The sequence below is a fragment of the Atta colombica genome, unplaced genomic scaffold (genome assembly GCF_001594045.1).
Source record: "Atta colombica isolate Treedump-2 unplaced genomic scaffold, Acol1.0 scaffold207, whole genome shotgun sequence".
In the NCBI taxonomy this organism is placed as follows: Eukaryota; Metazoa; Arthropoda; class Insecta; order Hymenoptera; family Formicidae; genus Atta; species Atta colombica.
In genome coordinates this window covers 32,055-46,175 of record NW_017259302.1, presented here as the reverse complement: position 1 = coordinate 46,175, position 14,121 = coordinate 32,055, and the positions used below count along the sequence as shown (strand labels likewise).

Here is a 14,121-nt window from a genome sequence, read left to right as displayed (position 1 = left end):
ATATATATATATATATGTGTATATTTTGAGACACATAAAATACTCGTAATACATGTATTTTTGTATGTATTTCAGAATCCTTTATGAAGGCAGTTTAATATATTTTATATTTTTGTATATGTTTTTTGCGTTACACATACAATTATATTGTCTTTGATAGTGCGTTTGATCAGAGCATTATCGCAATGAAGAACATATAGCATTGGCCTAGTTTCCACCGAGGGTTTAAACCGGATCAGAATATAAGAACTAACCAACTACAGTCTGTTACAGTCGAACGACAGGGGAATGCTCGATTGTAGTTGGTTGGTTCTTACATTCTGATCCGGATTAAATCCTTGATGGAAACTAGGACATTGTGTGATATTCTATAAATTTTGACATTGTGTAATATTGTGTAATATTGTCAACTTTTGGAAAATTTGCATACATAATGCAAATGTCCCAAATTCTTTAGCCGCTACGCGAATAGATTTATGCGATTTTGAGATAGGTAAATCGGTAAACGTATATCGTTTGTTGCGCGATGAGATAGCTTAGGCTATCAACGTTTACACGATCTTTATAGGCGCACGCTGTCCATGATCAAGCGAATGGAAAATCATCGGTTGTCGAGCTTACGATGTCGATTATACCGATTGTCGGCGAATTTTCGCGCTGTTCGCTATCGGTGCAATGGCGTCATAGCATCACCTACAACTGGGAAGGAGGTTGGGGGGAGGGGGAGGTGCAATGGGGACGCACCTCCAATTGCCGGGACGTGCGGGAATGGGAATGAGAAAACCGATCGATAAATCCAATTAAATTTTGTTACGCCACCGTCGCAGTAGTAGCAGCAACAGCAACGACATGGCGTTGGTGGTCACAATGGCCTGACATCAGCCAAATTGCATTTTATGCGTGAACATTGATCTGGTGTTCGCAAGATCATCTTTTGGTTATAAAGAATTGAACAAAATTTTTTTTCATAATTCGATAGACCTGTCACTCGTATAATTTTACGAATTTGCATTAAAAGTTCGTTTACTGCACATATTTTTATACAATATTTTGAGTTAATTCACTAGTATAATCTTATTTATTCATTCTCTTATTACATTTATTTTTATTTATTTTTACCGTGAAAATGACATATCAATGAGGTAGCAGTATATTACTGTATTATATTTTTATTACTACTTATTTGCACATGTGTATTTATTTTACTGCGCGAGCACGTTGACGCTCTTGGGTAATGAAAAATTTAAATTGAAAAGGCGATTTCACTCATGATGAGATTTCTTTCGAATGTCTTGTTGGATATAGAGTCAGCAAATACAAATGAGTACATAATAAATGCATCGTAAGACGGCAAACGTTAAATGAGTTTGTTTACAAATGTCTTGTCGTTACTGTGAGCAATATGCACACTTTATGATTGAATTGTCTGATCATGAAAGAGTAGCCAATAATGATAAGACTATGTGGATTGTTCATTATAATTGAATTTGAATTACTATCGGCACATTATTTACTTTTTTGCATGTGCACGTTTGTCGATGTCCGCTGTAATTATCTCGCTAACGCTATAGGATTGCATTTGAATCATCAAAGTGTGGACAATCCGATGCAGTAATTTGATAATAGGTAGTAATATAATTGTATCCTATTTTATATTGTAAATCTATATATTTCCGCAATATTCTATGTTCATACGCGGATTAAATTTATGTGTATAAACATATTCTTATATTTTACTGGACCACATGATATGTTTGTGGTCTTTTTGGCACCGATTAATACCATTCGTTAAACATTTGTTAAAGCAAATGATCGGTACTAAATCCATCTTGAGTATAGATATCTTGCACGTCCGTCCGCAACCACTATCTGTCTGTTCGTCTGTTTTCTTCGCACATTCTGACCACCCAGATTCCGTTTCTGTCGGACTATTAATACGCGTTTCCGCGTCTAGTGCGTCTGAGAGTAACCAGAAACGCTAGCCAAAACTAGAAACCAGTGGCCGTTCGTACTTTGTTCAAAAGGTGGAATTTTACACCTCGACTCTTCAACCTCGCGTTTTCCTCGCGCGAGACACTGACGGTGATCGACCGGCAATCGTACGGATACGGAATCTTTCCATCCGTCTCGCTGCCAAGTGAACTTTCAAATGTCAAGAGGAAGAAAAAGAGAGAGAAGAGAGCGCTTTCCTTTTCGATGTCACCAATGATTCTCTGAGATGGATGCCCGGAGACGGTTTTATTGTTGGAAATGAATTGTGGCATCGTTGGTGTGAAATGGCACAAATGAATCATTGCAATTTTCATCGATCTTATAATCTTTAATTAATCTGATCCATTTATCCTCGATGCGTGAATCTTTTATTCACTTAACTAATAAACACACCGTTGAGATAATCTATTTTAATCTCAAAATATGAAATGTGAAAAGTGCAAAAATTTTTATAATTTATTAGCAAAACCGTGTAAGTATATTAGAAGATAAAGATCTATTTTTCGCGATAATGTTTGTGTTTTTGAACAATATGTTGATTATTTAAAGGTTATACTCTAGGAGAAAATATGATTATGCAATGTAGCTAAGTATGTCACTGCAAAGAGATATTTTGATTGCCATCGTAGATTTTCGTATTATTTTAAAGTTGAAACTGACGGAATAGCCTCGTCCTATCCTATCTATATTCACACACACACACACACACACACACACACACGCGCGCGCGCGTATAAAAAATTATTTTATATTACTTTATTTAGTAACGTTTCTTGTCACCGATAATATTTATAGATTTATGTAATATTAATTTAAACGTTTGTATATAAAATAAATTAATTAAAAGTCATGTACTTAGAGAAAGTTATTGAGTAAAAAATTTGTGACATCTGATTTTGTTTAAGAAATATTTTTTATGAATTTTGAAATTTTAGTAACTGCGCGATGACGAACAATGTATAAAATAAATATTTAATTGCATCTAAATTCAATTCTTATTTAACGCCATTTTTAACTTTTTTCGTCAATATATCAATAACGTTTGATTAAGTTTCAAACTTCGTAACTGCAATGGAACGATATCATAAAAGATTATTTTCTTCATAATCCGGAAAAAATGAAAATTTAACAAAAAATATAGCGTAATTTTAAAAACGCTCGTTTTGTGATGTCGAGTGTTTCCCGCGTTAGAAATTGCATTCGATAGGCAACCACTATAAATCTTTCCCTTGAGAACTCGACGAGAGCCGTCTTGTTTCTTCCTTCGATGTCTTCTCCGCTTTTCCTCTATCGTCCCTCCTCCTGTTTGTAGCTGTACTCGTGTTTCCTCGTCGAACACTTTTCTAGCAAATAGCTGCACCAAGGGCCAGATTTATCGATATACTCTTACCGAACAACGGGTTGGCACTCGAATTCTTTATTTACACACACACACACAGCGAAGGCTTCTCGACGAAAGAAATATTCGAGACTAGGACGATCGATTGATCGAAATTAACGCAACGTACATTTCTGTTTTGTGCTTTGTTGAGAAAATCAGCATGGAGAAAGGACAATGCGTTCAAGATACCTTACCTATGATGTACGGAATTATGATAGCGTTTCTCACATGCTTGGTCGGTTATGCGTTATGGGTAAGTGTTAATTATAATGATCTCTTTCTCATCATGATATATAACATTTAGAATATCTTTAATAACATAGATATGTTGATTTAATACATTACGATATTAAATTTTTCTTTCTTTTAATTCTATGCTTTTAATTAATAAATTAAATATGGATACTTAGTAATTAAAAAAATATGATGCATTTATTTATTTATTGTTTTGTTTTATAATTACTTTTTAGAATAATGTTTTTCTTTTAAATCTACATTTATTATGAAATTATACATTTATTATGAAATAGAAGAATTGCTTATTAAGAATATCTCTTTTGATTTCTCGCGAATGAATAATGTTCCTTTTTTTTTCTGAAAGTATTTAATGTTATTATAGTATATAATATATATATATATATATATATATATATATACCACTTCAGAAGAACTAAGAAAGTAAATATATGCGAGTTTATCTCTTCAAACCATTTAACATTGTTGCGATAATTCTAGTGGAAAAATGCTAATCTCCTCTGGGCAGTAAGTTCTGAGTAATCAACTTATTTTCAAAAGAGCAAAGAAGCAGGTTTTTGAAGAGAAAGATTTTCTTCTAACTGCACTCACAACGAGCAAATTTATTCGCATAATTAAGCAAGCTTAACATTGTATTGTATGCAGACAAGGCATCATCAGAAGACGCTATTGCGTAATCGAAAATAAACGATTCACTATATACGTGAATGAAGTACGTTAATTCATTGTTATTTTGAAGGCAAAGCACAGTTCCGCTTATATTAGAGAAGTGAGAGCAGTGAGAACGGTAGTTGTCGTGGCACTCGATATCGTCGGCATTGTTTGCCGTAATCGTCGCTCGCAGGACGAACTATAATCCGCAGACCCGCATACATTTCGCATGGGTCGAATACCTGTTCGAGGACGCGCCGACTGCTAAATTATGGCCGCGTAATTAAGATGCGAGCCGATTGTTTCATACGGGGAGCCTAAGCGAATGGAGACGACGAGCTTAACTTAGCTCGTAATATGGACGTCGGAATATTAGCTTAGTTTGTACCTATGGTATTCACGATTGTGCAATTCGATACATCACAGGCGAATTCCGCATATGTCATTGCGCAATATGTTTGGCAACGGTAATGAAGACTACAATTTCCTTTTAATTAAATGTTAAGAATATTTGAGAAATGTTCTCTCTCTCTCTCTCTCTCTCTCTCTCTCTCTCTCTTTCTCTCTCTCTCCCTCTTGCCCCCCCCCCTCCTTCTACTGAAACCACTGGAAAATCTTTTTCGCTTCGTCGAACGAATATTATCACATTATATTTTGTGAAAAAAAAATTAAATTTTTATAACATTTCAATTAACAAAATATATGTATATTATATACACACGCGCGCGCGCGCACACTATACGTGCTACACTATGTGTGCTACACTATGTGTGCGCGCGCGCGCGCGCGCGCGCGTGTGTGTGTGTGTGTGTGTGTGTGTAATCGAATGGATCTAAAAAGAAATAAAAATTTACTGCGTCGGCATATTATATTACTGCGCAGTAACTTATTTCATTGTATTCGCAGAGAGAATAAAATATCACATATCTCTCAAATTAAATCAATTTTTGTCATCTTTTTGTAGACTATTGATACTTATGACAAAGATGATGACATCATGAAAATGACACCATATGATATGTATTATTTGCTACTTTAATGACATAATAATACAATATTATGGTCTGCGTTATCGATTGTTTGCCACATATAATTATAGATCGATATTTGCATTATCAGATGCATACGCAAGATGTGATTATTATCGCTACTTGCCGCAGATGTGCACATGGACAAATGTGCAAAGCGTCTTGGTAATAGCTGATCCACATCAGATACATATGCAGAGTACAAGATATAGATATGTGTAAGACAGACGTAATTGGTCTTTTTTCCTAGAAATTTAATTATGTTTAATATTTCTGGTTTCATTTTTTGGATTGAGTTTTTTTAATCAAAAGTAAAATATTACGATTCATATTTTTAAATACTGAATATGATTATTTAATTTTTTTATTTATGATACAAAATAAAACAATTTTATTGAGATATCTCTCTTCGTTTATTTTTGTTAGTTATTATTAATCCGCTATATCTCACACACACACACACACACACACACACACACACACACACACACACACACACACACAATAGTTAAATGATGTTTAATTCTAATTGACCAATGCGCAACGTTATTCCGCGTCAGTCAACAAGTCATTCGCACGAGATTTGCGTCCTATGACCATTATAGACCATAATGCTGCGAGAATAACAGGATGTTGTCGACGAACGTAATGTTTGTTTTTCTGAAGCCGATGCCACACCGCAGCAAAATGAGAAACGATCGTTTGCGGTGCAATTATTGCGTTAAAATGTAAAAGCGAGTTGTTAATGTCATGCACCAAGCTGTCATAATTGGCCTGCATGAGCCAAGCCAGTAGTAATACTTTTTTTATAAAAACCAGGCGCAATTGTATTTTATATTATACCAGCGCACATTTATATGTTGTTTGTTTGCTTTTACCTTCGATATATATATATACATAATTATGAACATATGCGTGGTTCTAGAATGGATCTACCATTGAATCTCTGAACCTTTGTATCAATTGTTACATCTACATGTTTCAAGATAAGTTACTATTTAAACAAAAATCGTATTGTTTGTTAAAGAGAATTCATTCTTTTTATTTATTTTTAACATACACATCTAATATATTAAAATATTACACACACACACACACACACACACACACACACACACACACACACACACACACACACACACACATTGTACGATATATGATTTTTTATTTAATTTAACGAGGAATAAATATTAGTGAGAGATATGAAATAATATTAGTACGTGAAGGATCAGACTTTTCCAACTAGTTCATGCTCATATTTCGCTGATCTTCAAAAGTGGCTGTTCTATTTCATCTTTGAGCTTTCAAGATTGATGCTTCTTGTCTGTAAATAGAATACTCGTAAAAGCATTCAATTTTTATCTCTTATATATAGGTCTTCTGATTTTCGAAGCTCTCGGTATTTCAGACATATATTGCTGACAATTTTTTATAAACAGAACATAGATTATGTCTTTCTAGTATATGCATTTCAACAATGATAGTAAAATTATTATTAAATTATTAATAAGAAGTTAATATATAATATAACAAATAAAATTATTACAAAAATGTATCTAATTTTTATACGTGTCATTATACTAACTAATAATTTTCTAAATGACAAGTAAGAAATATTACATATAAAAAAATTTTACATTTACTCAGAACACGTAATATTACTTCGCAAATATTCTTGTTATTTGTGAATTCATAAGTGAATTCAATGTCGGACAGACGCAATTGGCGAGATGCGACGTAAAATAAGAATTACCTATGTTTTGGTATAGAAAACATATTTTGGAAGAAATTGCTCCGGTATCTTCAACTCCCTCTTTACGATTGAATTTTGACAGTAATGGAAATTTTATTTATTCTATGTAACGTAGAACAATGATTTTTTCAGTTTTTCCTTTTTACTCTTCTTCTTCGTTTTATAGAAACAAGTCCATTTCGAATAATCTTAATAATTTCTTACATTGAAAATAGCCGAAATAGAATTTTCTCATTTGATTTTGATAGCGCATGAATTAAAATATTTGTCGGTACGAATATGTAAAATAAATATTTTAAGTATATGATAAGTTTTTTACCATTTTATGTCATAGAATTGCAATTTTTTGTGCGTTATTTATATTTCTATTAGAAAAATATTTTAATGGAATAAATTATACTTATTATAAATAAATTATAATTATTCATGTATTTCACATTCTTTTCTGAGCAATATAATTTCTCGAAATAAAATGAGATAGTTTTCCTTTCAAGATTTGATGTTACTTGATTTTTTGGCGGTACATCGATTAGTAAAGATTTGCAAACATCCGTTAGTTACAACTGAAACGTACAAGAACATCCGTGTAATTTTAATTGGAGAGCGTTTGCGTGATAGCAAGAACTTTCTGCGAAAAGACCTGTAGTTTTCTGCTATCTCAGAATCATCAATTGCTTTTTTACTCTTTTTATTTTGTCTTATCTTATTCATCTTATCTTATTCCGTTTTCTTGTTTTTTAAAAATAATTTTAGCAAACATTATTTTCTCTTTAGCCGAAATGAATAATTAATTGATTTACATCTTTATTTTTTATAATTTCGGTAAATGTTATTCTCTCTTAAGCCGCGACATGAGCAATAATTAATTTATATATCAAAACAACAATATTTTATTCATCATATTATATCAGTTTCTCTAATATAATTAAATTGATCTTTAGATCTATCATTATTGGATTGTTTTTTGTGGAGGAAGTAAAATGAGTGTGGATTAAAATTGTACTAACCACATGAATTAAGATTGCCATGAAATCAATTATAACAATATTGATTTTTAACTGACAATAGAATACTTGAGTTCATTTGAAAGGTTGAATAATAGAAATAATATTGTCATACCTGCATTAATATGTAACTTGCACAATTTAAACGTTTTGAATTAATCGATTTTCACGTTGAAATAATTTATAATTTGACATGTCAGAACCTGTAATACTACTCAACTACCAATCGTGCAGCCGATCATTTTTGTTAATTCACGTAAAAGTCTGTCTCTGTCGTGACGTTTGCTCATTCGAAGCCGCAAATTTGTGCTTTTGAATAAAAGATGAATCGATCTAACATTTCAGATGTAGAATATAACCATTAATTTAATGTTCATGAATTTATTCTCATGATTTTTCGCTATTTTATTTATATCAAATAATTATGATCTTTTAACTCAAGAAAATTATTGTTTCTATTTTTTTTTTAATTTTTGCTATTTTTTATTCTAAAAATATTTTGAAATTATTTGTGGAATAGTATTGTTATAATCTTCGATCATTAAAATTATTACCGGAGAACAATATATTTCATAATGACTTCTGATACTGATTGTATATATAATTACATGTCATTACTGCAAGTCACTAAAATATAAAATTAGTTTCCAATTTCGTATATCTATTACATGCTGTTAACATGAGAAGAATTTTTCAACATGCATTGCATTAATAATTGTAATTGATTGTAAATTAGAAATGCTGCTGATAACAAAATACGAATTTCTAATAATAATGATAGAAGATGATATTTAATGATTGATTTTTATATCATATATTTATGCACTTTATATTTTAATACTTTTATTTTACATTTTCGCGAATATGAATACTATTGATAAAATAACAAAAATAATAACATCACTCTAAACCTTGCGTTAAAAAATTTCTTAATACACATAATTTAAATAATAAAATGTGTTGTAACATGTTTATTATACAAGTTTAATTTTATTTTATAAAAAAGAGTCTTTTTAAATTTATCTTTAAAATTTGTATATTTTTATTAATCAATCTTTTATTAATTTTATTAATCAATTTTATATGTATGAGATTAAAATAATATAAAATAATCGAAAAGTAAGTTATATTTTTTAGCATGATTTAAAAGTAAGTGAAAAGTCAAATATTAAAAGAAATAAACAAAGCAATGAATTAACTGTATATTTGTATTTTTAAATATTTGCTTTTGTACATAGAGAAAAGTATAATAATACAACAAAACGTATTGGACATAATATAAAACGAAAATAAGTATTATTTATGTAGTATTATTTATATATAAATATTCAACAGTATGGTTGTATAAAAATCTAACGATGTGTAGTTTGTCATGTATTTTTAACATTGCGGATTTATTATCATGTCCGAGAATTTCTTCCCTATGGACGATTCCCTTTTTGGAGCTTATCCTAGAAATGGAATGTCATTTTATTTTCTACATATTTCTTCTCGATGATTTTTATGTTGCAACAAAGAATGTAACGAAAAAAGATATATGCAACCACAGAAAGAAGAGATATTATATACAAACAACATGTCTATTTGTTCGATTAACGTGAATACATAAACCAAGATTACATGGTTATTTGATGCGAAATTCTAAATTAGGTATTATGATATCAGGACGCCGCAAATGTCAACATGCTGTTTTAATAGACTGATTATATTAATGTATGGTTGTACCTAGGAATTACTACTTTATCTCGTATTGAAAAATTTAATTAAATATGTGAAGTATAATAATTTTTTCTTAACTTTTTTTCCTCTTGTATTTTTAACAATATTATATGATTTTTTAAAAATTACTTCTTACAATAAAAGTCGTGGTCAAATTTTAAAATAACAAATTTCTTAACGACATACACCACGCAAGATGTTCGCAGCTAATATTTTATATTTTAATCACAGAACAATTAAATAAATAGACGTTTCGATTTTAAATTAGGTCATCTTCAGTATTACAATTACTTTTTCAAATTCGCGCATATATTATCGCACAAACGCAATAAAGAGTTTGAGGTCTCGCGTTATAACTTGTAAAAATAATACAACAGGACAACGTTAACAACAAGTTAGTCTTTTCTAAGTAGAACCTTAAAAGAGAAGATACTCGAATATTATATCATATTATACTCTTGAGAAATTGTCTATTGTTAAATTCAGTCAATTATTCCTATCGTCCTTTTTAGTTATTCCACATAAGTATAATTTTTTCAGATTCTAATGGAATGAATATTCTTACATTAATAATAATAAATTATAAGAAACTATTAAGAAATATTACAAGAAACTATAATAATATCATACTTATGTACAATAATCATGTCCATATTCTAACTAATGCTCTGATCATGAACCGCGAACCTTTTAGATTTCTTAATATTGAAATTCGCTTTATATTTCTTTATCCTTGTTTTAACTTTCCTTTTCGTCTGGTCTACATATGAAACATTATAATCGAGACATCTTATTTTATATTACATTGAATTAGATTGGGAGAATATTTCATTATTAGATTCAGAGCCATGTTTTCAAAAAAGACTCATGTCTGAAATGATATTCATTAAAAAATAAATTAATGCTATTAATATACAAATTAATGTTATTAACATACAAAATACAGACCGTTTATTTTCCTTAATATAATTTCCCCCACGTAACTTCAGCGTTACCCTCTCCATCAGCATTTTTACAGAAATTGTTTATAAATGTCATGATTTGAGTTTAACATACAGGCTTTAATAACTGATTCTTATAAACAATTACAAGTTTACCATGTCCTGATAAAACTCACGAAAGTTATTGTACATAGATATGATATTATTGTAATTTCTTAATTATAATTTATTATTATTAAGAATATTCATTCCATTAGAATCTGGAAATTATATGTGGAATAACTAAAAAGGATGAGCAGTAGGAGTAATTGGCTGAATTTAACAATAAACAATTTCTCAAGAGTATAATATTCGATTACCTTCTCTTTTAAGGTTCTACTTAGAAAAGATAGCTTGTTGTTAACGTTGTCCTGTTATGATTATTTTCACAAGTTATAACGCGAGACATTAAATTCTTTGTGTTGATGCGATAATATATTATGCGCGAATTTGAATAAGTAATTGTGTAATATTGAAGATGACGTAATTTAAAGTCGAAATGTCTATTTAATTGTTATGTGATTAGAATATAAAATATTAGCTGCTCTTTTTCAATATTTTCAATTGATTGAAACTGATTTTGTATTTGTTGTTTTTTTATCAGGACTAGTTATTTGATACTATCTTTATACTTCGAATTTATTTTGTGTGTGTGTGTGTGTGTGTGTGTGTGTGTGTGTGTGTGCGCGTGCAAAACACAATTATTAGTTTTCAAAGCCGCGTTAACAAAATTTGCGCCCAAAGGCTTGTGATCTCTAAGCGCTCCCCTAATTTCCATGATTTTCTGATAACTTTTTTTTAGGGTCATAACGTTGTAATTTTCCATGATAAAACCAGTATTGTCGACGTTGCAAAGATCACTTTTTAAAAGTAACGTGTAATAGTACCGACTTCTTTTTTAAAATAATTATCCAAACTCTTTATTATTGCTACCGTCATGAAATACAATATTGCTACATTATTACGTCATTATTACATTGTTTTTATAAAATTACAAAAAATAATGCTGGAGAATTATTTTGTTATTCTTAACGCAAGTTTCATTATAACGTCATTGCGCTGCTTTTTCATCATGATAAAAAAACTGCGTTACGGAATTATAACGATAACGAAATTTTCGTCAAGAGTTACAGAATAGATTTGTTGGAAAGCCTGAAGTTTTGACCTTTTATCCATTTAACTACTATGATACGTTTAAGAAATAACAAGACAAGACAGACAATCGTTATTATAAAACAGTTACTTAATCTTAGATTTACATTTTACTTTTTAAATTGTGGCGCCTTCAGACGCCCCTGACATTTCGGTGCCCTAAGGCTCAAGTCTCAAAAGCTCATAGTTAACGCGCTACGTAATAAACCAATTGTTTATCTTATTTTCATGATGAAAATTACCTGTACGGATATTATATATATTATAGTTACACAGTGTGATGGCTCTTTTGTTAAATATTTTATCATTTTGTGCATTTTTAATAACTAAAAAAAATTAACTAATTTCTAAGTAATTTCTAAGTGTATATACAAGAAAAAAATATATATATATTAACTAATGAACATATCGTATGTTTTATTATAATTTTTAAATAAATGTCGATATATTAAAAGTGCTTGCATGAAAAAGTCAATGTATTTTAGTATATGAAAAGATTTAGTATATGAAAAATTATTTTTTAAACATGATTAAATGAATTTAAAATATATGTTTGCACATGAGATGAATATTATTACAAAAGAAAAATAATTAATACATTTATTATCTAACAAAGATATTTATTAAAAGATCTTTATTAAAATATCATTTTAAATATTAAAGATATCTTTAATTAATTCTTAATGTGAACGAGTAAGAATTTAATTAAATCAATATACTCATGCTTTTAGTATTTTTAATTATTATTTGACAGTTATGTTTAACAGAGTAATTATTCAAGTTCAATTTTAATTATTTTATTTTAAAACAATGAAATGAAATAAATACATATTTTTAGATACGAGATGAAGCATATGGAATTTGTATACGACAGGACATTGGTATGTCTATATCATTCTGCCAAATATACGATCGCAAAGCTTGTAAAAATCTCAAAAATAAGCCATTATTAACATCAGCATTTGGATAGTTACGCCAATAGTTGGAATTTGAATATCGGGAATGATAAAAATTATTTAGGACTTTTTCAGATAAAGTTTCCGCAAGTTTCTTATAGTTTATCAATCATTAATTTTTTAACTTGAGCTGTTTCCGAATTCCGATGATTTTGATGAATTAGCAGTCGATCATTGGAAGATCCTTCGATCTCATTCAGACTTGACTCTCTTTTCGTAGAAAAGCGTTTAATTCCGTGTCCTCGATGCATCAAGATGTCCTCGAAGAAATCTTTCGGAGGTGAGATGACGCTCATATCCCATCGACCAAGCATATAGTGCTTTTCGTCTGTCTCCGTCTGTTCCTTATTTTTCTGATACTTCGATCGTCGAGGTATATCCTTCAAAAATTCTATAGATGGTGATGAAAGGTAGCTCATGCCCCATCTATCAGAATGAAATGATTTTTCGTGATTCCGGTTTTCTGTCACATCCTTTCCTCTCGCGTCATCTTTCTTTTCCTTCAGCTTCCACACCAACGATTTCGCTATTATAGTCTTTTCGTTTTTATTATTCTCATTGATTTCCTTGTCATTTTGAGAGAAAAGTTTGGAATCAATTTTATGATTAAAATTTTTTTTAGTTTCTGAAAAAATTTTAAGATTTTTATTCGTACGACTGTTAGGGGACATGTGAAATTTTCGATTGTTGTGAAATTGACTTTTCGGAATGCAAATGTATATTACCGTTCTTCTTGCTTTCCTGCATCAATCAATTTGCCGTTTTTTCTTCATTCTCTTTGTCATTGTTGCTGTTTTCTGAAAATTTTATAAAATTGTTATGCATACTTATATTATTTTTAAGAATATGTGAATTTTTGAATTGTTGTGAGATCGATTCTTTAGGATGTAAATTTATTATGGAACTAGGATGATCTTTCTCAAGTTTGTTTTTCTCGTAATCGGTAGATGAATTTCGTAAGGACGGATCTTTCTTCATGTCGGATATTTCGATTTATGTCGTTGATGAATTGCTTTCCAAAGGAATTTTTTAGATAAATTTTTCATCTCTGTATTTCATTCGTTACTTTTGAGGTTTTTATTAGATGCTTCATCGATATTTGTACCCGCGGATTGTTTTAAGTTTGGCCAAGAAGAATAATGAAATCGATTGCTAGAAGAATCTTTCACGTCTGCACTGTTTTGATCCATTAACGGATGCCATACAAATAATTTTGAAATGATAGGATTAAGCTGTTACATATAATAAAA

At 30.1% G+C, this 14,121-nt stretch overlaps 1 protein-coding gene across 1 annotated transcript in view; it reads left to right on the top strand.

Moving 5' to 3' along the window:
- Nucleotides 1-14,121, top strand: part of LOC108687463 — an 87,322-nt gene that overhangs the window by 54,410 nt on the left and 18,791 nt on the right. The window lies entirely within an intron of this gene.